General features: G+C 39.2%; 1 protein-coding gene across 2 annotated transcripts in view; it reads left to right on the top strand.

The window, feature by feature from the left end:
- PCCA (propionyl-CoA carboxylase subunit alpha) overlaps positions 1-25942 on the top strand; it is a 345506-nt gene that overhangs the window by 269898 nt on the left and 49666 nt on the right. The window lies entirely within an intron of this gene.

The following is a 25942-nucleotide window of genomic DNA, read 5'->3' as shown; positions in this document are numbered from 1 at the left end:
GTATTTATATGCATACACTCCCAATTGTAAAGGCAACCCATTTTCTAGGTATTTGATCAAAATCTATTTTCATTTGCATTATCTTTGTAATGTTTTCACTTCAAAATAGGATAGTATTCTTGCATGGTAGTAAAATCCATGGCGAAACAGCTGAATGTTGATGGTGATCTTGAGTCAGAATAACACAAAAAATCAGGACTATTGGTTATTTATTAAATGAGACCTGTTCACATATTACAGTGAATGCATATACATTGTACACATACATGTGTAAATCTGTCTGTAAGAAACAGCAACATATATTCACTTTACATGACATGAGAACCAGTATTTGTATAAACAAGAGGTTTAAATCACACACTCAGTTGTACATGCATTGAATGTAACCTGAGACTTACTCAGTGTAAAAATGAGGAAAAATCAAGCACATTGTGTATACAGATTGTACATTTGTTCACTGTAACTTGTGTGTCAAACATCTGAGGTGATTTATGCAAGCTTTTATTTGTGCATTTAGAAGATGCTGTTATACTTTCCTCTTTAATGTATAATGGCACTTGTTTGCCTTCTGTGCCATTTGGGGATGCACTTTGTCACATCAGCAGCTGTCTTGCTATGTATCTTGGGTACTTGGTAGTACACCAGAGACTATTTTTAGGAACATTTTGGGTATGTACAGCTGCACCTGTCTTTGGGGAGCAATGTTCAGTGTTTGGGGAATGAACTTCCCTATCATATCCCGCCTATCCTGTACAGTTCTGAAACAGCTTGACTTGAATAAATACGCTCCTTAGTTGATGGTGTGTTATTCAATAGGTTGTTTTGCATCTGAGTTTCAGACCTAGTGAGTAGCTGGAGGCTGGTCTGTTAACATACCACTGGCCTCTTCATTGGCACTTGTTCTCTGATCTAGCTGTCTCAGAGAATAATCATCCTGTTTGTCACAGGGGCATTGGTTGAAATAGTTCACTGAATGGTTTCCCTCCTCTGAATTTAGATGCTTTAAATATTCTGTTACTGTTTTGTTTTTCATGTAAGGTATGTGTAGTGGCTGAATTAAGACAGCTGACAAATTGAACAGGGTCTCCTTGTTGAATAATTTTTGTTGGCTTCTCTAACCAGAACTCTAACTAAAACTTTGTTCCAAAGAGCAAATTTTTACAATTATTTTGAAAAGAAAGTTTTAGGTAAACAAATACAATTGGTACTTGTGTGCAGTTTCAACATTTGTACCCCACTCTCACCTTCAGTCTGCTGACCCGTGAACAATCGTACAGCCCCAAACGATTGTTCATATGATACAACTATCCCTGATCTCTAGTGAAAGGCACTGATAAATCACTTTTTCCCCCTATGTTGGAATACATTGTTAAAAATGTTAATATGAGATGCTAGAATTGTCATTCCTGGGAATTTTGCTTCTTCTACAGAATGAGCTAAATATTTCTGAGTGGGTTCTCAGTGTATTTCACACACTATAAATGAAGAGGTACATTTTGACCAGATTGTACAAGCAACTATATTTTATATTCTTCCATATATTCTGCCCATCCTTTAGCAGGGGTCTTCAAACTATGGCCCTCCAGATGTTCAGGAACTACAATTCCCATCAGCCCTGCTACTTGGCCATGCTGGCAGAGGCTGATGGGAATTGTAGTTCCTGAACATCTGGAGGGCCATAGTTTGAAGACCTCTGCTTTAGGGTATCTTTACATAGCTCTAGACTGCACTCTAGCCTCATCTGGGTATCTGTAACATTCTGTCAGTTGAACTGAGTTTTGAATTTACTGCCTCTCCATTTAATCATTCTAAATAAAAGTATGATTTAATTATTTAAATGATTTTTACCTCTTTCCTTTTCTAAGAAATACCATATATACTTGTGTGCACGTCGACCCACATATAAGTTGAGGCACCTTATTTTACCACAAAAAACTGGGAAAACTTATTGACTCGCATATAAGTCAAGGGTGGGAAATGCAGCAGCTACTAGTAAATTTCAAAAATAAAAATAGATACCAATAAAATTGCTACATTAATTAGCAGAGGCATCAGTAGGTTAAATAAGTTTTTGAATATTTATTTCAAAAGAAAAACAGTAACCCTGAGCTCTGTAAGCCCTGATTTCTCCATACTTTAAATCCCACTCACAGAAAGGCTGGGGTGTGTGAGTTTAAAGGGAGAATCTAGAGAGGAAAATTTGAAAATGAGGGAGGTGCACTGTCAGGGGAGGAATGTTAATGTTAGTAGTACCAACATTTCAGAGTATCTTTAGAGACCTTCCTGATGATACCATCCAGGTTTGGTGAAGTTTGGCTCAAGGGGTCCAAAGTTATGGACCTTCAAAAGGGTAGCCCCATCTGCTATTCACTTCCATTGGAAACAATGGGGGATGGGAGCACCCACTTTGAGGATCCATAACTTTGGATCCCCTGAACCAAACTTCACCAAACCTGGCTGGTATCAGCAAGAGATTATCCTGATGATATCACTCAGGTTTAGTGAAGTTTGGTTCAAGGGGTCCAAAGTTATGGATCCTCAAAATGTAGCCCCATCTACTATTAGCTCCCATTGGAAACAATGCGGGATGGGGCACTCCCTTTGGGGGTCCATAACTTTGAATCCCCTAAACCAAACTTCACCAAACCTGGCTGGTATCATCAGAAGTGTCACCTGATGATACCCTGAAATTTTGGTGCTGCTAGCCTAAAAACTGCACCTCCTGGTGGCCGACAAAGTAAAAACCCTAAAATATTTTTTAAAATACATCTTACTCTTGTCTAAGTCAAGGGGGGCTTTTTCAGCACAAAAAATGTGCTGAAAAATTTGACTTATATGCGAGTATATATGGTACTGTGCCAAACCAGACTCACATATGCACAGGCTTAAATATCCGAAAGACATGGGTTTGTAAGTGCACATAAGAGGGCTGTATCTGTACCTCTAAGTCACAGCAAACACAGGAATCCTCAGACATGCTCATAGGACAGCAGTAGAGTTTAATAAAGAGAGAAGTCTGGAAACACGACGTCTCTGAACATAGACAGAGAACAGAAACTACAAGAGAGCAACAACCAATTTATGATAAAACAGCAGACTTAACAAAGATCAGGTGTGCTAGGGGAACAATGCTACTTAAAGGAACATATATCACAGTACCCATGCATCAGGAGCAATTTGTGTAACAGTGGCATTCAAGGTGGTTTCCAGTAAATAAAAACTAAACAACCAAATGAAACTATATTAAATAACAATGATTAAAAGCAGAAACAGAAAAACCCAAAGTAATAGGACTACAGAGTTAGGGGGAAATATCAGTCTTAGTGACAAAGGCTTAGGTAGGTAGCATAGATTTTTCTTGCTGATGAGGACACTCATATGGGAGAAGTTGCTCCTTCAGATACCCTGGTCCCAAACTGTTCTGAGCTTTCCAAGTGCATGGTACTTCTTTTATTGTGCCAGAAACAAACTTGAAGTCAGTGAAGATACTTAAAAATATATCCACTGCAGTAAGGCCCTGTTAACACTCTAAGAACATAAGAAAAAGCCTGCTGGATCAGACCAGAGTCCATCTAGTCCAGGACTCTGCTACTCGCAGTGGCCCACCAGATGCCTTTGGGAGCTCACATGCAGGACTCTGGTCAACATATTGTGGACCAATTGAAGACTCTTCAAAGGCAATAATGCATAGCATATTACAGTAGGGTAGTCTCAATGTTATTGAGGTATGTCTAACTGTAAGAAGATAACTCTTTTCCATAACGGCAGAGGGAAGTGGGCATTTATACTTACTAGTGTGTAAAATGTAGTTTTGCCTTTCTGTTGAGGAGTGTGGTTTGACAACATACTATATCACTCCAGTGTTTTCTAATGCTTTTATGTTTAAAGGTATGAGATATTTGAATCTCTCGTCAGTGAAGGATTGTACTGTTCAAGTTGTCATTTTACACAGCTCTGTTGCTTCCTTAGTATTTGTAGGAAAACATTGATTTATCGGGCTGTGGCTTAACCACGGACCTTAATGAAACAAAATACTGAATGAAGTCAGTAAACCTAATTTAAATCTCGCAAAGTACATCTTTAAATTAAGTTTTTATTGATAATAAATGTACTTCATTTCTCATTTTTTCAGCTTCAGTGAGGATATCAGTAGAATAAACATGTTTTTATAAAGCTTTAGCAATAAGAGTGCTATTAATATGACCCTTGGCACACTACCACAATTAGATTTCAAAGCGAGCATTTAAGATGTAACAGCGATTAATGACAACCATCGAAAACAATTTTGAACTCCATCAGTTTAACTCAGGAGGGTAAACTTAATATGATAATTTATCTAGTTGAATTGTATCAGCTTAGCAGGAAAGTATGCAAATGTGTGACCCTTACCTAGCATCTAAATGGCTGCTGTGCTGATAAATTTATCAGTTCCATTAATGAACTTTGGGGAACTTTGGAATTTTCAGCATTTGTTCCCTCGGAGGCTGAAAGCCAAACCTGATCTCATACTGGGACCATTCTGGTCTGCATATTTCCATAATTTGCTGCTGCTACTAATATGACAGCAAGACGCAAATAACTGTTTCTAATAATATCAGATGGAGTTGTGGAGGACAGCATTTTAATGTAGTAAAAGACCTCCCTGTGGGGTTGTTATTGCCACTATAGAACAGCAGTTACGCAGTTGCAACAATAGTCTCTTAATTGATTCGTTTAATTAGCAAGAGATGAAGCTTGTGCTGTATCTTGTCATTTGAGATCATGGGGGATGATACACAAAGACTCTGTTTTTATCGCATGTTTCCATACTTCTGTTAAGTGTAGTGGATAGAAAGTTCCTAACCCTTCTGAGTAAGTGTTCTTGAGTGTATACAAGCTTTTTGAAGTTCCCTTTGGATAAATTATGGTTGTTATGCCTTGTGGAAATAATTATAAACCATTCATAAATTCCAGGAACTATGTTTGGAGTTTCTATGTTAAATATGCAAATCTAAGATTTACAGGGCTTATGGATTATTTAGAAGCATCAGTGCATTTAACAGTTCTCTTGATCTGGTCTTGGACAAATAAGGTCAGATTAATAAAACTGGCCATCTGCCTTGTAGCTCTGTTCTAGTTGCACAACCCCCCTCCGACCCCCGCATATGAAATGAGTTTGACCACATTGTCCAGTAGGCAGCATGTGTTTGGGCAGAAATTGCATTTGCAGTTGAGTTTCCTTAGGGGATGCTTATGAATATAGTAATGCATAATATTTCAGACTAGAACAGGAAATACATTTCAGTATGTAGCAGCTATAAGTAGCTTTATTATAATTATCTCTTGTTAATAGCCAAGAGTGAAGTAATAATTTGTTAGGGTAGACCAATGTTGCTGTGTGCTTAGTTATCCTGAAAAAAAATTCCCAGGTGGTAGTTCTTTTCCTGATGATTGCTTCTTACATGGTAGGGCAATAGAAATATTTTTTTCTTTTTCAGGAGACTATATTTTAAAATCTCTTTGATTAACCTGAAATGTAATGATTGGCAGCATGAAAACTCAACCAGAGAGGTGTCTAGATTTATTTCTGTACATTGAAAAACCTTTCCCCATATAAAGCCTTCAAGGCAGTTTACCTATCAAAATAATACAGGATTGCAAACACCCCATCCAACTGCCCAATAAGTTTTACGTTGCTGTCCTAAACATACTAAGTTAGGAATCAAGTCAGGGGAATTCAATGGAACTTACTTCTCAGAAAGCATACTTGAGATTACACTGGAAGTTTCTCAAAACTTAGTACTATGTTTTCATTTTTTAATTTTCTATTATATTGCAGATTTACTTCTGTAGAATATGATGTTCTACGGAAGTGATGTTCTAAGAGCATGACTGAAAATTCAATGGAACAAAATCTGGACTTTGCTGTCAAATTTTGAATTCTCTGTATCTAAAGAAATGGAGTGGACTGTGATGGCAAACCACAAAGTTCAAACCACTGGTTATATCTACCTTAGACTGGAGGAGGTTCCTCCGATGTAGAACCTTCCTCCAAATTAAAAGGCTGTTCTGTTTGAAGAACGAGCACTTAAGTTGGAGGAAAGCTTTAACACTACATAGGAGATTGATTGAGCACTGAGCCATTTTTTTCTGCGTATTCATAATTTCTTAGACTATTTTATTTTATGCTTCTTAGCAGTGCTGAATTTAGATAAAGAGAGACCTTAGGCTGTTCCACTTGTGAGGCTCCTCTGCTTCAGCACTAGAGAAAGATGGAAGAATGTTTTAAACAAAATTGAGTAAATACAAGGATGGGTGTCTGAAATTCTATTCCTCCTCTTAAGGACATAAATATATTATTGTTAAATATTATAGTGATTGGGGGGAATACATAAACATTAAAATTAACACTGTGAAAACCTTTTGCTATAACCAAACTTTTTAAGCATTTTGTGGAATAAGCAGGAATTTTAGGAAAATGAAATTTTAAGTTTGTTGTTATATTCTTTTTAAAAACCTTGAGCTTACAAATTTTATCAAAAAAGAAAACATGAAGGGGTGTTCTCACAAAATGGGGTCCACTTCAATGAAATCCTGGAAGGTCAAAAGCAATACAGATGGTTTAAGACAGTATTATTCCAAAATGGGTTGCAAGGAAAATTACTGAAGAGTTGTTTAGAGACTACAGTGCGTCATGACAACATATGTAAGAAAGGCCTATGAGAGGTGTCAAAATATTATACATTGGTCAGAGGCCCCCTAGATGTTGAGGCCATAGACTTTAGCCTGCCAAGCTTATAGGTAAATCCGGCAATGCTTCTTGGCTACTGCAAGGCTTTATAGGCTTGAGAGACAGGAAGAGAAACATGCCGCTTTAATAGGCAAGGCTAGACTGGTAGATCTGGTTGCCTTTAAACTAGCAATAGCAGATTTGGAAAAAACAGTTTGATATGGTAACTATATGAAGCCACTTTTTTGTTTAGGGTATTTTATTTTATGTGGTTTCCAGTTGTCTGAAGGTTTTTCTGTTACAGGCATGAGATAAGAGCAAAGCCTCAACATATCTTCCCAGATGCATTTTGCTAGGGCATTGAGTATCTCATTTGCAGATGGGAAGGAAGAAAGGGATGGTTAGTGGCATTATAGCGGTTCACATGTATATTAAAATTGGCAGACATTTATCAGCCTACCCCAGTGTGGAAGAGGTAGCCCTAAATCATTCTTAATGAAATGTCCAGGAAGATTGGCATGGCCAGGTGAGCCACAATGTTGCTCTGTAATGAACAGCTCATTTTTCTCCACACTGCTGTCCATTTCTCTTATTGGAGAGGCAGGTGTGTGGTAAGTTTCCTACTGAAGTTGCCTACAACTGTGTTGGATGTACTGTTGCTTCACTACTAAAACCAGTGTAGTTTTCTTGAAACTTTCCAGTTATGTCAGTATCTGGCTATCTCCATCTTATTCAAGCTGTTACTCCTCAGCACCTCCCCGCTAATGATAATGCCTTTTCCCATACCCACGCTAGTCTAGCAACTTAGTGATGAAAATGGCAAAAAAGTAATTAATCAGCCTAATTCAAATTCAATCAAATTACAAAATGCATTACCTGGGAGAAGGAATAGTTCAAGTAGGCCAAATGGCTAAGCCAACAACCAATCAAGAATGACACAAAAACCCCTCCTCCTAAGCCTCCCCCTCCACAGATGATCAATTAAAGCCTTGGTTGCTCCCCTACAGGTGGGTTGTACTACATGCCTGTCCAGGCTGATATGAGGGCTTGATTGGAATAAGCCTTAAATAGATCCATCTCTCACATGAAGCCTCAGGCTGCGTTTCTAATCTCTTGAGACTGCTGACAAAATTATGTATTGTGCTTTTGTGGGGGAAGCCAATTTGAGTTAAATCCTGTGTATATCACATTGGAGATTCAATTTGAGTTAAATCATGTGTATATCACATTGGAGATCCATAAAAAGCTGAAAGACCATCATTTTAATGTCAGCCATAGCACTGGGCAAGGTGGGGGTAACTCCCTTGCCCCCTTCCCCAGTTTTCCCAGTTGAAATGAGTCCTCTTGATTCTACCACAATTAGTCTGGTAGGGAAAAATATAGGATACATGTCTTCTTCACTTGTCAGGGTTAATTGTAGCCCAGAGGGGCTACCTTCAATCAGCCCCTCTCCACACACACATTTTTAAGGTAAAAAACACATTGGGAGATCTAAGCACAGATCTCCAACACAGCATATACTCTGCTCTTTAGTGAAACTGGATGTTGTAGGGCAGTGGTTCTCAACCTTCCCAATGCCACAACCCTTCAATACAGTTTGTCATGTTGTGGTGACCCCCAACCATAACATCCATTTTACAGATGGAGAACACTGATGCAGAGTGTCTTAGGCGCCCCTGTGAATTTGACCCCCAAAGGGGTCACGACCCACAGGTTGAGAACCCTGTTGTAGGGTAGTACTGTAGAATGTTCTAAAAGACAAATGATACATATGTTGACATTTTGCATACATGTGGCTGGTTTCTAGAGAGTGATCTAACTGGCTACCCTGTGAGAGCTGCCTTGTGGGACATTTTGAAGCAGCAGCTATATGAAGAAGAATTGGTTTTTTAAACTCTGCTTTTCTCTCCTTAAAGAGTCTCAAAGAGGCTTAAGTTGCTTTTCCCTCCCCACAACAGGCACCTTGTGAGGTAGGTGGGGCTAAGAGTTCTGAGAAAGTTCTCACTAGCCCAAGGTCACCTAGCAGGCTTCATTTGGAGGAGTGGGGAATCAAATCCTGATTAGAGACCACTGTCCTTTTGTCACGAGGAAGAGCAGGTTATCCTTGGGCTGGCTTAAATAGTCCATCCATTTCTTTAGCTTGGCTAAGACAATCCTTGCTGTTTCATATTTATTGAGCATTATGCCTTACAATTTGGTGTTTTCTTAAGGAAGTAGAAAGCAAAGCTCTTGAGGGAGGTCCTGATTAGCATAGGAAGTATCATACATGTGTGGCACATCTCCCAAACATTGTTCCAAAATACATCAAACATTAGCATAGCAAATTGTAATGTGAGTCCTGGATTCATACAGGGCTCTTCCTGTATCTCTTGCTTCTTGCTTGATTTGAAAGAAGAGGTAATAAGGAGATTTTTTTAAAAATCAATAACAACAGTGGTGGAAAACAAAATAATTATTTAATTAGCCCAGTTCTCAACTATCTTAGGAAATTCTGAAGCAGCAGATTTTTAAAGAATTGTTTAACCTCACCTACCAAGAATCTTTATACGTTTTTTTTGCCAAAAACTTTCCTATGAGTATGAAAAGTTCAAAAAAGTTAAAATGGGATTTTTGAAGCATCTTTAGGTCAAATACTATTCTCTTCTAAGGGAACTAGGGGCTTTAAAATCATCTATACATTTGGAATGCTGCATAAAGTATCTGCAGCCATATTCTCCATATGTTATAGAAGGTCATCTTGAATAGCAGAAGGAAGCAGAAGGTGCAGAAGTAAGATGGGAGAATACAATTTTGTGAGAACTTTGGCTTGTCAAGGCAATCTTAAATTTTATCTGAGAAGAAATGGGGGGAAATTGTGCCCGCAATTCAGAATGAAGAGCTGTGGCAAGCTGATAACATCTTAACCTGTCAAAATCTAGTTGGAAGGGGGTGATGGAAGCTGTAGAGAAGGCTAAGCACAGATTAGCATCAGACATGAATAAATTGCTGGGGTGTGTATACATGTCCCAATTGCTTTCCCCTAAAGAAATAAGGAACTGTAGTGCCAAGGCATTGATTCAGTGGGCTCTATATTCAAAATGTTACACAATTTATTCCCCAAATACTGATTTGGAATTGTGTCCTTCTTGACCCTTAAGAGGACAAAGTTTTCCCTCAATTGAGTATATGGATAATAGTTTTCTTCTAATTAGACAATGAAAACATTACAGAAAGGAAATTAAAAGGCACCTGTGAAACTCATGCTTCTTGGAACTGTATATTGCCCCCCAGCCGTTTGCTGTAGCCAACCAGATGTGCAACAAATTCCTGGTTTTCCTGCCTACTGCTAATAGATCATTTGACAGCCAAGTATACAGCCTGGGCACTGTTTGACAGCCATATATGATCTCACTCAATATTAGGAAGAGTCATTTTAAACCTTCTTTAGAAAATAAATAAAAGTGCACAAAGGGGATGTGCCGTAAATTTACAGTCATGTGGCACCATTTATTGACCAATTGATGATACTGTAGTGGCCAGCAGTGCTGGCAACAACCAAGATAACAACTACAGGGCTACTCCAGCACAGGGTAACAAAACCAAAGTAAAGTGAGGAGAGTCTTTTTGTGGCTGAATACAGTTTCATGATGGTAGTTTCCAGGAAACAGTTGAGAGAGGAGGAACAATTTTCTAGAGAGCGGCGTTAGAGCAACAACCAACCCAAACAGAAATGGTCAGAGTTTGAAACAACCTGAGCACCACCTGAGATGATACTGTCATCTTTCCTAGACAGCTGAGTTACCCATGGCTTCCTAGGCAAAGTGACCCAGCATTTTATTGGTCACATTTTATTGGTCACATTTTATTGGTTATATGAGCCTACAATTGATGACCCAATGCCAATCATGCATGAAGGTACTATGTGGGGATTGCTTGTTCAGAAAGGAAAGGGATTGAGAACTTTTTCATGGCATTATATGTTCCTTCTGGTCTTCTCGGAGCTATGGAAGCTAGTATACTCTAGCACCAGTTTATGGCAAGGTGGGTTTGCCTGGAACTGAACACTTCAGTCTTGCCCGATGGGTCAGAATACCACAGTAGCTTCAGTGATGGAAGCCATTGCTTCTACTTCCATGGGCAATAGGATTGCCAGGGCGGGGGCGGGGAGCATATTTTGAGATAATTTCACCAATCCATTATGTATATTCTCTGTAGTTCTCTGTAGCAGGTGCTCAGTAATGAAAACAACAACATGTGTTTCATAAGGCTTCTAAAAAATGCAGTGGACAATTAATGATGTGAGATTTCCACAACAATCTTGCCAGATGACTGGATATCAGTGGCAAGAGCCCTGAGAACAGAGGTAAAAGATTACAATGGAACCTGCATTGCTGATAACAGCTTATAAAAATTGATATTTTGGTTAAGTTTAATATTCTTGGTTTTGCAGGTTTATTACAGAATAAATTGCTTCAAGCTGCTTTGTGCAAGTATTATTCCTTCCTTTCTCCAGTTGTCTATTAAATAAGACTTTGAGGATTAGAGGAGTTGATGCCTCTAAAAGCAGAAAATGCAGGGAATATCTACCCCGTCTAATATGGCACACTGCTGACACCACATTCATAATCAACAGGACCACTGAGTTGTCACAAGGTAGTTGCTGTATTCATTGATGTCAGTGATAGTTGTAATGAGAATGGATGGATGACAACTCAGTGCCTGAGAAAGGATGTTCTGTTTCTTTCATGTTGATGATGAAACTCGGATAAGAATGATGTAATAAGTTCTGGGACAGATCCGCACAGCTTGTGACTTCCATCCCTTCTTGCATGCTGACTGCCAGCCATGCATTATGGCCTGCTGGGCACTTGATGATTGCCCTGTTGTTGTAGGCAGACAGTGACACTAGGACGGTTATCTAATACTCTGGGCAGCCATTCATGGCTACTGTGCATTCAACTTCCAGGGTTTTGCTGGTGTATTCTGGGAGTCTTCTATGATGCTACCAACATGGGGATGGTTTCATATAGTATCACTTGGTGGTTTTTGCACTGGATCAGTGGCCTGCAGTTATGTTTGGTTAACCTCACAGTCTTGTTAGCTGTGAAAATGGTGGGAAACTATGCAGTAACTTTATAATCAGTGAAACAGCACCTTTCTTTAGTCAAAAATTGGGGAGGTAAAAATACTTATATTCATTGCATGGGAGACTTCTTCCAACTTAGACAAAGTGGCATGATGAGGAATGATGGATCCCCAGTTTGTCTCACATATGGATATTCAGTCATTGTGTGACAATGTCTGTTTTTACATAGAATGAATGAACTCATTAATTTGCTAATGGCATTTTATATGTGCTATCTGCATTGACTGTTTTTGTCATACCTGTAGTTACTAGTGGATCAGGAACTAAATGCCATGTGAATACATGCACAGATAGCTTACATGAAACCCAAAGGACTAGGTCAGAGCTGATTTTGATTGATATTAGGGGTTTCTGATGTGATGTGCCAAAGTCACCAAAATAGAAATTCCCTTTTTTGTATAAAGAATGCCCCCTTCTACCAGCCTTCTTTGGCTTCTCTTTCCGCGCTCCAAGAAAACACTTTAAAGGTGCCGTAGCAACACAGAACTGACACAGATGGTAAACATTTTTACTGCAGAACACCAGCCGTGAGAGCCATATCATGGAGTTAGTGCTCTCAGCACTGTGCTTGCTCAGCTGTACATAATCGCTCTTGTTTCCTTCTCTTGGGTTTCTAGCCAGCTCTGGAAAACTTAGCTGAGTGTTTCAGTTCAATTCTACTGACAGCACAAAGCTGTCATCTAGTTCCCATGGATGCTGGAGTCAGAAGTTTGGTTGCTGGAGCTGCTGAGAATATAGGTTTTTGTTTTACATCATTCTGTGGTTTCTTGAAAAAGTTTTCCCCCCTCCCACCCTGATCCACTCACAAAAGATCATTACAAGCTCACTTATTGGGCCACTTAGATGGCTCTGTAGCGATACCTGGAGTTGTTCATAAGTGGCAGTGGCAGCCTTCTAGTTTTGTGACTGGATGAGGCCATGTGTGTTTGGGCTGTGTGTGCTCTTAATTTTGAGTGTGTTCCTGTAACTTCCACATGTCACTTTCGATCCCACCCCCCTTTGGAAGTTTTGAAAGTTTTAATTATTGCTAAAACTCTAGTGCACTATTTTTAGTGATTGTTTTCCTGTTACCTCCTCAGTGCTGTTTTGTATACCAGCTGTTACGGAGGAAGCTGTTTGCTGTTCAACGTGGGATTTCTGTCCCTCTTGTTCAGAATTAGTCAGTATTGGTAAAACTGCGCAAGCTATGACTTAAAAAGGGCCCTGTTTTCATTAGCTTGCATAAACCTGCTCGTTTAATAAATGCTTGGATGCATATACTGTCAGTCACTAAGCTGATTTCTAGAGTAATGCACATCTGTGGCAAATGTAATAAAATACAGTTATGTTCATCCCCCTTCACTGTATTTGACCAAAAAAGTCAGAATCTCGAACCCCTTCAACATTGTTTGTAAAATGTTATATTTCTGTGGGGGCAATTAATTTTATCGTCTGCCTGATGGTAGCAGCGTCAATCCACCATTTTCTGTTTTAGTTTCCTTGCTGTTCTGGCCTTGTCCTCGTGTCTCATTGTTTGGCTTGCAAAAGAGATTTTTTGTTTGTTTGTGAAATGCAGAAGCATCCAGCTTTGAAACATTTTCTGGACTAACATTTCCTTCTCAAGAAGATACAGCTAATGGCGGCTGGGTTTATTTGAACAGCGTAAAGTCAAAGAAGCAGCAGCAAAAACAAATATTTCTAATTCTTGTGCTTTTTCTTTGGTGTTTACCTTGGAGTTGGTGTCTTCCTTAGATAAAACGATTTGATATTAAACAGTTCCTCTAATTTTATGGGTCTCTGTTTCTTTTTACGGCAGTGCACACTGTGCAGGAAGGTCATTATGCTGGGAGGGGAGAACTGTCAGCATAAAAGAGAAAGTGAACATTGTACATGTTGTCTTTGTTTATGGGGTTCCTGGAATGTGTTGAGATTCATTCCAAATGACGGCTTGAAATAATTTGTTGCAGTGTGCTGGACAACTGCTTCATGGGATTCTTCAGTATGAAGAGGCATTTCTGTTGAAAGTGTACCTCAAACAAATATCAGCCCAAAGGGTGTAGAATGTTTATTGTTTATCTGATCTTTTTTAAAGTGGGAGAGATCCTACTGCAGTGGTGTCAAATTTCAATAAGGGATTGGATCTGGCTACTTGATGGGGCTTATTAGACCCCCCAGCTGGACTCACCAGGCCAGATCAGAAGTGGGGGGAGAGGTTTGCCTTAGCTGGCTCATGGGCCTGATAAACCCTCTCAAGGCAACCACCCTACCCTGCTTCAGGCTCACTAGTCCAGGAACCCCTCAGTGCCGTTCTAGGGCCAGCTGAGGCAGCTGTCCCCAAGTCACATTTATGTCATATCAGGCCCTTCTAACAAATGAATTGAACACCCCTGCCCTACTACACAGCCACATCTATTTGTTTCATACAGTTCAAGAAATATGTTGGTATTATAGGTAATAGGTCCCAGCTGTAAAACACAGAAACAAAACCGCCACTCCCATTCCTACCCTCTAAGGTTAGCAGAGCCATAAGTTTTGTAAATTAATGCTCTAGTCTGTGCACAACATACTGATAATTTTCCTTATTTTCTGTTAGGGCTGGTGACTATTGTATAACAGAAGACTGAGCGGATTTTCTTTCTTTCTTTCTTTCTTTCTTTCTTTCTTTCTTTCTTTCTTTCTTTCTTTCTTTCTTTCTTTCTTTCTTTCTTTCTTTCTTTCTTTCTTTCTTTCTTTCTTTCTTTCTTTCTTTCTTTCTTTCTTTCTTTCCAGAAGAGAATGTTTCAAAACCCAGAAATTTTGGAAGACTTCTTACTTATTGAAATGTAAACATGTGGGACTAATTGAACATTAATGGATTGTTATTGGAATGTTTCTGCACAGTAACAAGGCGTTTGGGTTAACGAGTTTGGCACTTAGCTGTTAAAAGACGACGAAGTAGAAAGGAAGAAGAAAAAAGGGATTAGCTAGGAAGTGTTAAATCAACAAAAATCTGAAACAACTGATGCACCTGCTTAATCTTATGGGGCATAGTTCCCCCACCCCTTCCATAAGTGTATGAATCTGGAAAACTTAGAAATAGAGAACTGTTCCATCTTGTTGAATGCCTGTTGAGCAAGCCAGAAAAGAAAATATTAACAATGTGATCCTATTTAGATTTCTTTCTTTCTGAGCCTGTTGATTTGAACGTGTTTAGAGTTGCACAGCAAGTCTTCAACTGTTTTCAGATATCTTGTGAACTTGTACATTAAACCTCATTTGGTTAGCTTAAGTGACATATTTGCAGGCTTTAATAGAGATGCTGTTGTTTTAGTCAGGTATCAAAATCTGGGTTTTTTCCTGTTTCTTAAAAGTGAATTTAAGGTAAATGTGGTCCCCTGTGCAATCACCAGGTCATTACTGACCCATGAGGTGACTTCATAGCACGGTGTTTACTAGGCCGACTGTATTTATGTTTGCCCCTGTCTTCCCCAGTCTTCACACTTTACTTCCAGCAAGCTGGGTACTCATTTTACTGACCTTGGAAGGATGGAAGAGTGAGTCAATCTTGAGCCAGCACAGTTTTATATTTGAGGGAACAGGAGCTGTCTTTTCTAGTTCCTTTTGAGAAGATAACCCTTGTCCTGTTTGAAACCCATCCAACTAGTGTGAATGGTTGCAAACTAAAAGAAAAGGCCTATTGCTGATCACAGTAGGCAGTAACAGACATAAAACCTTGTTGTAGACATTTAAGCTGGTTTTGATGAAGAGATCACACAGCAAAACATCTTTTGACTTCCTTTTTTTTGCTTGTGTGATGAAACTCTGAGATAAGTTGCTTCTATACAGGCTGCTTTAGATTGGGATTGCTTCTAATTGGCCTCTGCTTCAACAGATAATCAAGACATTAATGGTACCATGTTTCATTTCATTATTGTTTTTGTTCTTTCCCTGATATGTTTTATGGTAGTTTTTCTTTCTTAAAATGCAGTTGTTGCTGGCTGTCCAATGCAGACAGTGAAAAAACTGTGTGAGATTTCTCAGAGTTTCTGTTCCCTTTTAAATGTTCCTTCTATTTTTTTCTTCCCACCTGAATTGAAAACTTTGTATTTCCTTGCAGTTCAACTTTTCACTTTCTGTCCACCCAAAGTCACTGCTTATTTAAAATTTATTGTTATGTTGTTGCTTTGTAAATGAGCTATTACATCAATTCAACAAAAGTTGCTTTGAATCGATGCAAAATAGAAAAGCAGGATTTAAGCGCACACTCCCCTGTGAAGAGAACATGGTCTAGAACATAAACCAAAGCTCTTTAGTAAAAGACTGAGTAAAGTATTTAATTGTTGGTGTTGTAACTCACAGTACATGTCCCTTAAACATACAATTTGGGTGTGTTCAGTTATTTGGTTTTTCTGGGAGTACTCATATCAATCTTGTATTACAATGCTCATTGCTTTTGAAGATGTTTATGACTTTTTCACTATCTCTTGGAGTCCAAGTGATGGTAAACAAAAATGGATCTTTAGTGTCCTTACGACAGCAAAAAGTTAGTACCGCAGCATTAGAGAGATAAATGCCCACCTCATATAAATTAATGGATTGAGCACTTTATGCAGCTTTGTCAATATTTGAATGCATGACATAGACAAAAATTGTGTGTGATCTTATTTTTAGACATTTGGAAATCTTTTATAGGAACTTATGCCACCGCTGCTGTATTTTTGCTTCTACTTTTTATATACTTACCCTCATTTTTCTTTTTTCCCCTTTTCTTTTTGTTGCTATATATTTAGACCCCCCCCCCTTGTTCTTCTTTGGGTTTTGAAAGAAAGAAATAATCAAAAGAGGGGACATCGACTAATAGCCATTGATTCATAAATGCTGATGATGAACCAGTCAACTATGAGAAAATAGAACATAATTATGCTAAAAACAAAATAATAAAAGGAAAAGTAGCACCTTTTTCTGATAACTGGAACACAAAACTAGAAAATAATAGCAGAATTAAATATTGTTGGAATATTTGAGGTGGAAGCTTGAAATGAAGCAGAAGAGCAACTCATGGAATTCTGTGAAGATAACAGTTTGTACATCTTGAATATGTTTCATGTAACCAAACAGACAATTGCATATATGGTTATCATTGGATGACCACTATAGAAATTAAACAGCTTACACAAGCAGAAGATGGAGAAACTCCATTTTCTGTGCTAAAACAAGACCAGGAGCTTATTGTGGTACAGACCAAGAATGGTTAATATTGAAAATTAGAATAAATCGGAAGAAAACACCAGAACACAATCTAAAAAATCCTGAGGAGTTTAAAGACCTTAGAAAGAACATTTTTTTGCATTACTAAGTTTAGAAAGAAATGAAATTTGCAAATTTAAGAAAGGACTTCAATGGTTAAAAGAACCAGAGATATTATCAAGGGATGAAAAAGGAATGGACAAAGGCTAATTCCAAGTGACCCCAAAAGGAAATGGAATGGGAAGCATCAATGGATGACTGATAAAATTCTCAAAATTGCTAAAAATCGATGAGAAGTAAAAGGTGATAAAAATAGAACCAGAAGTCTAAATTTAACATTCCAGTGACTTGCACATAACCTGTGTAAATAATTACAACAATAAAAAAGGAAGAACAAGAGATCTGTTCCACAGGATCCAAGAAATCAAAGGGAAATTTAAAGCATAATTAGGCATGCTGAAATATTAACACAGAAATGCATTAACTGAATAGGACAAAATAAAAAATAGACTAATACACTGAAGAATTATACAGATGAGATGAAAGGATGACAGATTCCTTCACAGAAGAAACTTTTGAAAAAGAACTTACAGTTTTAGAAAGTGAAGTGAAAGCTGCACTGAATGCAGTTTGTAGAAACAAATCACCAGAAGTAGATGGGATATTGCCAGAACTGTTCTAATCCACAGAAATGGAATGCATCAAAATCTTAACAAGAAAATGCCAAAAAATATGGAAAACAAAACAATGGCCCCATCTGGAAATGTCCAATTTACATTCCAGTTTCAAAAAAAGGAGATGTCAAAGACTGCAGCACTATTGGACCATTGCATTATTTTTCATGTAAATAAAATCTTACAACAAGGACTGTCACCCTATGTAGCATGAGAAATGTCATATGTTCATGCTGGATTCTGGATTCAGACAGAAGAGGCACTAGAGCTCATATTGTGAGTTTACATTGGTGCAGATGAGAGAATTCCAGAAGAAAATCAGCTTGTGTTTTATAGATTATAGCAAAGCTATGGTTGGTTTTAAAAGAAATGGGTGTTCTACAACATGTGATTGATTTGACCTGTGCTCTGGATAATAGGTTACCATTAGGACAATATGGAGAAAAAGATTGGATAAGAAAAGCTATATCTGATTTAGATGAAGTTGGAGTGAAAATTAGTGGAAGAATTTAAGATATGCAAAGGATACCACATTACTGACAGAAAATAGTGAAGACTTGAAACAACTACTGATGAAGGTTAAAGCAGGAAGTACCAAAGCAGGATTACAGCTCAACATCTAAAAGTGGTAATGATGATTTAGGAATTACACAACTTCAAGGTCAATGATGAAGAACCTGAAATTGTTAAAGATTTTCTATTCTTTGGCTTCGTCACCAACCACCGATGGGCCTGTAACCAAGAAATCAGAAGGAGATTGAGACCAGGAAGTACATCCATGAAGGAGCTAAAAAGATCTTAAGTGAAAAGATGTGGTGCTGGCAGCCAAGATCCATGTCCTAGTATTCCCCATTACTTTGTATGGGTATGAAACTTGTGCAATAAAGAAAGCTGACGGGAAGAAAGCTAATTCACTTGGAAGGTATTGGAGACGTGTTTTAAGCAGACTCTAGATCAAATCAAGCCTGAACTCTCCCTAGATGGTAAAATGACTCAACTGAAGCTATAGTAGTTTAGTCACATCATGAGAAGACAAGAGTCACTGAAAAATGCAATAATGCTAGGGAAAGTGAAGGCAATAGAAAAGACATTAGATGGTTTGATTCAATAAAGGAAATCACAGTCCTCACTTTGCAAGATTAATAGGTTGCTCCGGAGGTCATTAATTCATATGGTTGCTATAAGTTGGAAGGAATTTGACAGCAGTTAATACACACAGCACTTTTTCTAATGGGACTTATTTCTATGTAGCTATACAGTAGGGTTTTGCTCAACAGTGTGTGTGGTTATGTATTTGTACCTGTTTTTATGGTAAATACAGTGAGATATTAAGTGCTATGTGGAACCATAGTTTCAATTCTGTTTCCAGCTCACAGTCAAAGAATGGTCTTATAGCAGCAGAGAACAGCTTTCCTGTGGAGAGTCTTATCAGAGCTACCACTGTCCATCCAAAGACCAAAACTGATTTCCTGACCAGCCACCAGATTTTAAAAATCATCATGAGAGAAGTACCTTGCCCTTGCAGAGTGACTTAATCAGGGTCAGTCTGCCCTGTTCCTCAGTGCCATCTTGACAGGTGGAGTGGGGGAAACTGAACAAGACACTAACAAAATTTGTTGCTGCTATCTACCCGTCACCAGAACAAATATGTTTACACAGTAGCTGCTGTTGAATCCAGAGGATGTAGTCATTCATCACATTTCAGTGTTTTCTGTGGAGTCTTTCTTTCCCATCTAGTAGCAATTTTTAAAAACTTATAATCAAGACGTAGCACTAGCTGCTCATCTGTGGACTGACAAAAATGCAACTGAAGCTCTGCTGTACAACAAGACTTTTTACATTTTTCTCCTTGTCCTAAAGCAGCTTCTGCTTAATTAATTACTTTCTTTCAGTAGGATGTCATAGCATTCCTGAATTAAACCATAATCCGTTGGGGTGTGAGTGCTAATGTCTGCTTTTTAATTATCAGAATTACATATTTATGAAACTACGGCTATGGTGAAGGGCAAGGGATGAGTAAATTTCACTGAAAAGAGAAAAATAATAAAGCTTCCCCCCATAGAGAAAAATAATAATTAAAGCCCCCCCCCCCCCCCCCGAAGAAAGAACTGGTTAACGGATCCATTTAGATGCCATGGGAGCAATAAAAAAAACAAAATAGGAAGTGAAGGATAATTGCAAGCAGTGTGGTCTAAACGGGACTTCCTTGCATGTCTTGCCTGGAGGAGATGGGCATTATGATTACTCTGACAGCTGAATGTGGAAAAGAATTCTATAATTCTCTTCTATCAGCACAACAAGGTTTTAGTAGAGAAACAATGCACCACACAGCCAATATGAAATCTTCAGCGGATGCTTTCTGGGCATTTCCCTACGTGTGGTTATAGTGCCTGGTGGCCAGCCAATCCCAGATTATAAAGATAGAACATATATGTCACTGCCCTCAACTGGAAGCCGCTTCACCCTGACTTCCAGATACCCAGCCAGGTCCATGCCCCTACGTGGTTGTCTATCAATAGGTAGAATTAGGTGCCATCAGCATACTGGTGCTAACCAAGCCCAAAGCTCCTAACCAATTGGACAAGAGGCGCATACCGACATTAAACAGCATTGGGAAGAGGATTGACCCCTTTGGTGCCCACATTCAAGAGAGTACCTGGCCAATATTTTCTCCCCTAGCACCACTTTGTCTTTGTTCCTGGAGAAAGGAGGTGAACCATTGTAAAGAAACCCCCTGGATTCCAACAGCAGAGAGGCAGAAGGTCAACAGAACACGTTAGACCAGGGGTAGGGAACCTGCGGCTCTCCAGATGTTCAGGAACTACAATTCCCATCAGCCCCTACCAGCATGGCCAATTGGCCATGCTGGCCATGAAGCGGCAGGAAAGCTCAGTAGATTATGGATCCCTGAACTGGTATCTGGAGAGCCGCAGGTTCCCTACCCCTGCGTTAGACCATATTGAGTGTGAGTGTGACTGACTGGTCGAGTAATGGGAGCTGACCCACCTCAATCCAACTGACAGCAGAGATTGTGAGGGTGACCAGTATAGTCTCAGTCCCATAGCCAGGCAGGAAGCCTAACTGGAAAAGGTTGCAGGCCAATGCCTCATCCAGGAATTTCTGGAGAGCTCAGTCATGGAAGAGAAATAGCTTGAGCATGTTAATCTGGCCCAAAGAAAAAGGAATTTCTCAGAGTTAAATTGCTTTTTACTATTTCTGAACTTTGTGATTCAGGGCAGCATTTTCCTCTAACTCTTTCCAGTAGACAGGTTGGCTTTGTGTACAGCTGCTGTCTTGTTGAGTATGTGACCCTTTGGATTTGGTGATAGTATTTCTCTCCAAATATTGAATTGCCATTTAGGACATCAGCCTTCATTTTTGCATTAAAAATAATTCCTTTCAAGTTTCTGATTTGCTGTGCTGATGGCTTTGTTAAGGAAGATGACTTTATCCAAGAGATAGGGGGCAAAAATAGAAACATCTTTAATCAGCAGAACAAAGAAAAACCATGACTACTAGTAAATTAAAGGTGTTAGATAAGTTTTTTTAATTAAATGTGAAAAATGAAGTTGTCTGGTCCTCCATGAAACAATCTCACCGTGCCATTACTTTATTAATGTTTGCTTTCCAACTAAGAAGGGACTTATTTATTGAAATTATATCCCAGCGGCTGGAAAAAAGCACCTTGGTTAATAATATCGCTGTGATGCTGAAACAGTTAAAACTATAAATATTTTTTAATATTTTCCTCTTTGATGGCTCAATTATTCCTGTTAATGTCTAAAGAAGTGGCTCACCCAAGCTGTTCAAGAAAACAATTTGAGTGTCAGTGTCAAATGAAAAAAGTCCCCAAAGGAAAAGGAAGCAATTCTCTCACAACGGGACATGTTGTCGAGGAGGATAACCTACCTTCAAAGATTTTGTTTCGAGTATTATGATGTTTAATAAATTGTTTGCTTCAAAGCCTTTGCTACAACAAAATAAGCAGCCTTCCTGCTATTCTTGTTCACTGGTAAGCTATAAGTAGCTCATATCCTGTCCTCTCAGGTGGCTTGCTTTTGTTTGTAAAACCAAAGCTGCCGCTTTAAAGTGCTCTGATACGTCTTTGCGTTATTAGCAAGTTCACAATGTGTTTCAACAATCAGTTGAACTTCTCATATAGTTACTTGACACTTTGGTTCATTATAAGGAACAATGAGCCACATCTGCTTGGCATATAAGGCCATCTTATCTCATCTAAAAAAAGTTGTGATTGATTCTCTTGTAATAAAAATGTGATTGATTCTCTTAAAATAAAAATGTTCCCCCTGAAAAGTGTTGTAAAACACTCTTGCCAGGTAAATGGAGTCTGCAGAGACTAGATGTGGTCATCAGGGCCTTTTAGGTATCAAGTTGTGTTGGTGAATCATTTATTTGTTTAACTATTTATGGCCCACTTTTTTCTCCAAAAATGACCATGTAGGAAATGCTGGCTGATTAAAACACAAGGTGATTACTGCATGGTGGAGGCAAATGTCTGCCATGGCAGGATTTATTGGACAGGCATATTTTCTCTAGCCCCACTTTCACTTTTCATTCTCACTGTGGCAAGCAAATCCACTTATAGCATGATTTTAATTTTGCTTTGCTGTCAGAGTGGGACAGATTTGTCAGTAGGCACAACTTTGCCACAGACCTCTTTCCTCTACCTGCAGCAAGCCTGTCTAGTCTTACCCCCCCTCCCCCACTCCCTCAAGCTGCTTTTGCATACTTCCCCCTGGCGCTGCTCCCTGTCGCTGATTACTTCGCGCTTCTTGTTCTGCTGTATCATTTCTGTTGCCCAGGGCCTCCCCACTTTTGAATACCTTTAGATCTTTAGATTTTTAAAAAATTAAACAACCATATCGATAGATCAATAAATCAATACTAACATTACAAAATGTAAAAATAATAATAGTTAATCAATCCAAACACCTGATTTGCCCCTGCATTTGATCAACAGACTGGGATGTCTCCAGCCTTGTAGTTTTATACACAAGCCATCAGTGATTCCAGGCCACACTGGGAAAAGCCCATTGGTCTTGACTGTTGAGTTTACCTCACAGTGAGAGACAGACGATTGTGAATCTGGAGAGCTTAGCAAATGGCAGTTCATGTTATCCTTTTGTGGTTTTGCAGTTCGTATACTGCCATTACTTCCCCTCACTTCCCCCCATAAAAGACAATCAGTGTTCCAGCAAACTGTATTCAAGACTTTACTAGGTCGCGTTTTATGTCAATCTATTGATAAGATTAAAGATAAAAATTAAAGGTTGTATTAAAAATTAAAGCAAGCATGTCCAATAGAGAACCCGCAAAATATTGTGGGGTCCCCTTCCCCCAGGACACAAGCAAAAACCAGCCTGCCCCGCTGCAAACAGAGTGGTGGTTAATAATGCTGAACATCCCCTGAAACAAAGACTCCCCGGGCAATTTTCTTTGAAGTCATGGGAACCTCACCATGCGTAATTGGCCACTGCATTGCCAATGAGACACCATTGGTAGGATTATCAATCTCAAGGTGGGGTCTGGAGTTCACTAAGAATTAAACTGATCTTCAAACTACAAAGCTCGACACCCCCAGAGAAAATGGCAGCTTTGGAGGGCATTGCATCCTGGTTGAGCTCCTTCTGTCACCAAACTCTGCCCTCTCCAAAAGAGTCGCCAGCTACCAGCAAGCAATATGCATGAGTCTGGGAGGCAGTGATATGTGTGTGTGTGTGTGGGAGGGGGGCACTGTTGGCCTTCAACATTATGTTACTTCTGGGGAAAACCTGGAATTGATTCCTAGAGCAGACCGACGCTACTACTGAATTTCCTCCCAAAATGATAAAATCTTATCAACTAATGGTGATTTTTAAAAAAGCAACTCCAGTTGGCTACTCTTACCTTGGCAACTGAAATCCCCTCCCAGAGACCCTTCTGCTGTGTTAGCAAGCATGATATATACCTTTGTAAGCTTCATAAGCTTCATTTCACTATGTGGAGAAGAACCAGAAACTTGCTTCTTTTAAGAACCACTGACAGGAATAAGTGATGGTTAATACCTGATTTCAGTGCCTTCCTTTGATGCACTTGTGACAGTGTTCCTGTTTAGAACGTTCTTGTGTTATCAAAATTCAGCATTTTCAAGATTCTAATATTACATCTTACAACCTAACACTTCTCCACGCTGTATATAGCTTAATGGTATTTTATGTTTGTATCATAAATGGTAAATATGATGCAGGGAAGCACAGACGTGAGTGTTCAAGAACTAAGTTGTCATAATATTTATCTATGTTGGTTTGCTAAAATAAGATAGCCATGTTGCTTAGACTAACAGTGGTGGTTCAGATTAAACAATTATGGTGTAAGTGTGCTGCACTGTACTTTGGTAATTACAAAGAGTTAATAATTAACTTTGAATTGTGCTCCTGCTGTAATAAGGATGAACACTTGATATAAATGCTTACATTGATTTTTTCTTAACAGAACCTGGTTGGCTCAGATTCATGAACATATTAGTATGTAACTGGTAAGCAATGTACAGAATTGTGAGAATTGATCAGGTGTGAAATAAATCAGGTCAAGTGGAAGTAAAAAACCCCCACTGAAATAGGGAATGTTCTAAAACCTTGCATTAAGTTGTTTTTCTTCCTTTGGGTTAGTTGCACAGAACTTACTAACCTTGTAAGACTCTTTAAAATCACTAGTAACATGCACACGTGAAAAGCCTACAAAATATCTAATTTTAAAAAACGTTTATTCTTCCTACTGTGTCACGGGGCCGGGGAGGGGGAGAGTTAGATGGCTAGAGTGAATTTGGGGAAGTACTTGTGGAAAAGCAGCAAGAGCATCTTACAGGATATTTATGAAATTCTATGAGATGGCAATGAACTGCTAGAAAAGAATATTACTTGACCTCCATTGCATCCACTAGCTCTTGCCCAGCGCAATTGTTTACAGTAATTAGATCCTTGAATACTCTCACAGAGGGATCTTCAAATATTAGGAATTTGACAATTAGCTGTGAGGCCGTTCTTGGGCCAGCCGAGGCACACACACACACCTGGGCACGCCCCAACCTACTTTGAGCTATGTCATATTCAGCCGTCGTAACAAATAAGTTCAACATCCCTGCCCTAAACGGTTTGGAACTTTCATATCTGTGGGTCACTCCGCAAAGATCATTACAGTCAGTGAATAGCGACTTACTGGTGGTTCCTGGCCTGAAAAGTGATCAGCTGTCCTCAAACAGCCCAAGAGCCTTTTTGGCTCTGATTCCAGCCTGGTGAAATGCTCTTTTGAGTTAGATCTGGGCCTGCAGGATTTACTTCAATTCTTCAGGGCCTGTAAGACAGAGATATTCCACCAGGCCTGTAGTTGAGGACAATGATGGTTTCCATCTAAACTGGCCTTCTTCCCCTCCCTTCTCCCTCCTCTTTTCTCCCTTTTTTTGGTTTCATTTTTATGCCCTCCTTAATTTCCTTTAAGAATGCTATGTGATCCTTTCCTTGCTTTGGTCGTGTTTCCATTACAAATGAGTTTTAGGTCATCGAAATGATCCAAATTTTTAGAGTTTGGGAAATGGTATAAATTTTGTTTTTATTACGGTAGAATTTGATTTGTTGTGAACTGCCTCGAATCGATCTTGAGAGGAAAGGGTGGGTTATAAATCAAATAAATGAATCAATGTCTTGATCCTGCTTGTTGTATCAGTAAGCTCCAGGTGACTGGAGAATTTAACAGAGTCTGCCAGAGCTCTTGAGGGGGTGGACGAGCTTGCACCTGCCCAGCTGCTGCCAGAGCCAGGAAGGGAACAGGCAGACATCTATGCAAGGTGGTTGCTGAGCTGGCCAGCCATTGCCCAGCTCAAACCCCTGAGGGCCAACAAATGTGCATAATGGCTGAGCTAGCTGGTCACCTTTTCCCTGTAGGGGGCAAATGCATTGACAGTAATACTTTCTTCCTCCTTCCATGGGGGTGGGATATGAGCAGTCAGGGGCACACTTACAAGGGCAGCTGCCCCGGATGCCCCAAAACTTAGCCTTCCCCTGAGCAAGAGAGAATGTGTAGAAATACATACTCTTTGCAGGGATTTGTATGCCCAGTTATAAGGCAAGTAGGAGGGGCATTGGGGGTCTTTTCTTTTTTGACTTGATGACAAAAGGATGCATAATTCTGAATCAACTTGTGACAAAAAAGGTAAAAGATGACTGGGTCAGGAAG

Source organism: Sphaerodactylus townsendi, linkage group LG04 (genome assembly GCF_021028975.2).
Source record: "Sphaerodactylus townsendi isolate TG3544 linkage group LG04, MPM_Stown_v2.3, whole genome shotgun sequence".
Classification (NCBI taxonomy): domain Eukaryota; kingdom Metazoa; phylum Chordata; class Lepidosauria; order Squamata; family Sphaerodactylidae; genus Sphaerodactylus; species Sphaerodactylus townsendi.
This window is presented reverse-complemented; position numbering and strand designations above follow the sequence as displayed.